Here is a 4,037-nt window from a genome sequence, read left to right on the forward strand (position 1 = left end):
CTTCACCAAGCCACTACCAAGGGACACTTTTGAATATCTTAGAAGTAAGTTAGGGGTCCTACCCCTATCTTCTACTCACTGACCGAGTTTGGTGAAAGCATCAATTCAATGACTCTATCGAATATCTTTTAAGAGTTGATGCTGATTTACACACTTTAGAATGTTTTCTAAAGGTGTGTAGGATACAATATAGGAAACAGGAATTGAAGACAAAATGCTCTGATTGAGACTAAGTTGACACATTACAGTAGGAATTCACTTCATACAAGAAGAAATTATGTTTTAGTTCTTTACTTTTTGGCATTGTTGTCAAAGGGGGAGAAGACTGGAGAAAAGCATAAAAGAAAGACTATGAAAAGAGGAGAAGACTAATGTATGGGGGAGAAGTCTGATGACAGGAAGAGAGCATTTCAGATTCTCACAAATAACTCATAGCAATCTGAATCAATCAGGTCAAATCAATTGGTTTTGCCATCAATGCAAAAGGGGGAGATTGTTGGCATTTGGCATTATAACAGATAATGGGAGGTTGTTGGCATTTCAATAAGGATATTGAGAAGGTTGTTGATGATTATGGATATAACTGATTAAGGATGTTTACTGTCTTAATATTATTATTTTGTCATTGATGTCAAGAAATTGATTTTCTAATTCAGTATGATGCTGCCATATCTTGAGAAGTATGATTTGATGAGTATAAAGATGTCGGTAAAAGACACAAAAAGAATATGATGAATAAGGAGATGAATAAGGTATTCAATGGGCAACTATTACCAAGTCAGACAATAATGAGATCATGATGTTTAGATTGTTTTGACATCATACATATGTTGTAAATTGTAAGGTTAATACTATACTATGTTATCGAGCAAGGAACCTAGTCGGTAAACCCTAAGGTTATCACTATCGGTTAATGAAGGCGGAATGTCTATCGAGTAAAGTTTAGTATTTACCAAGTTGTAATCGAGTTGTAACCGAGCTATAACAGAATACATTAAATGGTTACATGCATTATTTAATGAAGGAAGCTGATGAGTTGGAACTGATTAAATGATTGGTATGTCATGCATGAAGTTTGTTAATGAATCTATGGCAAAGGAAAATTGGCATGAAGATCTATAGTGCAGATTGAACCGCATTACCCTGGCACAAGTTCCAAGAAATGTATGCAAGTTCCTAGGCGGGGTAAAACATTTTTCAGATCAAAGGATACATTGAACCTGGACAAGTTTGAAGACTTGATGGCTATGATTGATCATGGGAAGTGTGATCAAGGAGATTAAGCGGTTAGCTAATTGTTTATAAATAGGGAGCTGTTGATAAACAATGTATGTGGGCAAATGTATGCACAGGGATGCTACATAGTGATTACTGAGCACAAAAGCTTGAAGACCTGTTTGAATAAACAAAGTATAGAAGCCTAGCAGATGGACAAGATTAGTTCTATGTCTAGATTGTATTGAGCAAATAAGAATTTGCTTTAGCATTTTAGATGTGAAGTTGTAGATAGATTTTTATTACTGTTATTTTGTGAAAGTGACAGAAAATCTCTTAACCGAGTGGACTTAACAGTCTTATTTGTAAAACCCTCTAGCAAGGTGACATTCTGATTGAGTGTTTGAAATCCTTTAACAAGGTCACTTCTAACAAGGTGAAGATCCTAACAAATCTGAGGGAAATACCTTAACTGAGTCACATCTAGCAATGTGTTTGTAATCTTTAACAGGATTTGCTTTTAACCGAGCATACTCTAGAAGAGTATATTTCTTAGTGGGTCCGAAATCCCACAATGGTTTTTCCCTATTTGGGTTTCCACGTTAAATCTGGTGTTATGAGCTTTATGATGTTTATATGCTTTTGAGTTTGCATGTTTAGCAATTTTGGTTATATTACTAAAGTATATGTTATCAAGGTTGAATCTGATGTTTTTATGAAAGATTAAGTTTGTATGATTCACACCCCCTCCCCTTCTCATCTTGTTGGCTATTGGATCTGTACTTACATTAAGTATCAGAACTATCAGTTCATACACTCTAATCTGTAGCAAAGTGATCACATTGGTCTGTATTAATTTCTTTATTGGTTATTCAAAGGGATCGCCCGGTGGTGTGTAGTTCCTTCTTGGAGCATTCATTCTTGGGAATCTTGTGTTTGTAGCTTGTGCAACGTTTGCATTTGTTGACACTGTGTTATTTTCTATATACAGACTTTTATTCTGACTAGATGATTGAATTAATCCTTGTAAAGATACAATCAGTTGAGATTTATTCACTGTACGGGCATCTATAACACCGTCATTAGTTACATTCTTTTTTCTTGACCAGAACTTGGATTTATCATTGTTCGTGTTATTTGTAGAAGCTCCATATTTTATGATACCTTGTTCTACAAGTCCTTTCTTGCATTTTAAAGCCTTTTTAGTGATTTGTTTTAATGAGGTCAAGCATTGAATTTGTATTGAGTACTTAATCTTTGGAATTCAATTCTCTAAAAACATGTCAACCTACTCAATTTTGGGAATATTAGTCTTGCATCTTCAGTAGAGATACCTCCATCTTTGTAAGAAGGATGTGAACGTTTCATTCTCATTTGGTTTTGCAGCACATAGATCCATCAATGTAACTTGGGTATCAATGTTATGTGAGAAATTTTCAATGAATTGTTCAGCTAGTTCACCCCATGATGTGATCGTTGGTCAGAGGTGTGAAAACAACTCCAAAGCAGGGCCTCTGAGACTTTTTGGAAACAATCTTATTAGATAGGTGTCCTCTTGTGCAACCTTTATACATGAAATGAAAAATTCTCTGATGTGATCTCTAGGATCACCTTTCCCTCGATATCTATCGAATTTCAATGTTTCAAAATGTGGAGGGAAAGCAAGCATGTATATTGTATGATCAAAGGGATAAGGACGTAAGTCCTACATTGTGTAACTCTTTTTGTCATTACCAGTTTGCATAGTTGTCATCTGTTGTTGTAGTTTTATACTTGTTCGGTTAAAATTTCCGTTTGAGTCAATGACTATTTTGTGCGTGTATGTTTCCCACAAAAGGATTTGTGGTAGTAAAAATAGGAGGTTGTTGAAATGTACCATAAATGTAACTCTCTGTGTTGTGGCTTCCGCTAGGTATTTTGAAATAAGCAAATTGTGAACCCATGTTTGGTTGGGTTGCACTCATTGTATTAGCGAAACATGGGTTTATGCTTTGATGACTTTATGTAGAACCTATAGAGTAGGAAACTGGAGGTTGAGTCACACTTTTCATATAAAAAACATGTGTGGCTTGTGTATGACTTGGTGCCAAAGTACTTGATAATATTGGTGTGGTTTGAGAAGTTATAGTATCTTGCATTTGTGTGCTCACATTCATAGTCGAGGATGATGTAGTTGCTTGAGAACTTGTGTTTGACACCAAAGTTGCTTGAGTTGACAATGTTGATGCATTTTGGGAGGAACTTGAAGTCATAGATTGTGTTTGTGTTACATTTGGTACTTAACTACTATTTTGACCTAAGGTAATTCCTGGTGGTGAGATTGTTGTGACATCAAAACCTTGAGGTAACTTGGCACCATTTTGTAATAAAAAAGAAAGATATCTATCTCTGTCATTGTTTATAAGGGCATTTAGAAACATAAGAATGTGTGGGTCCTATTGAGCTGACTCAATTTCTTCAGGTGTTAAGTTTTGTTGTAGTTCTTGTATTGTTGGCATGCCATAGGGATTTGACTATTGATAGTTTTAACTGTTTGATATACCCATGTTCCAAGTAGGGTTAATTGACGGGTTGTTATTTGGATCCATTTTACTCTTTGCCTTTTGTGACCTTGTGATGGGCATTTAAGATTTCTATATGAGGACACTAAGACCTAATACAAGAGGACGACAAACGTTGGGTATGAGTGCAAGACTCTAGACCAAAAAGTGATGTATACAACACTATACCTAACTCTCTATTGGGGATTAGGATGTGAAACTTACTGAGTACTTTGTTGAGATTTTTGTAATGCAAGTTTCTCAAGTTCTTGTCTAAGAAGT

This window comes from Cryptomeria japonica, chromosome 2 (assembly GCF_030272615.1).
Source record: "Cryptomeria japonica chromosome 2, Sugi_1.0, whole genome shotgun sequence".
NCBI lineage: Eukaryota > Viridiplantae > Streptophyta > Pinopsida > Cupressales > Cupressaceae > Cryptomeria > Cryptomeria japonica.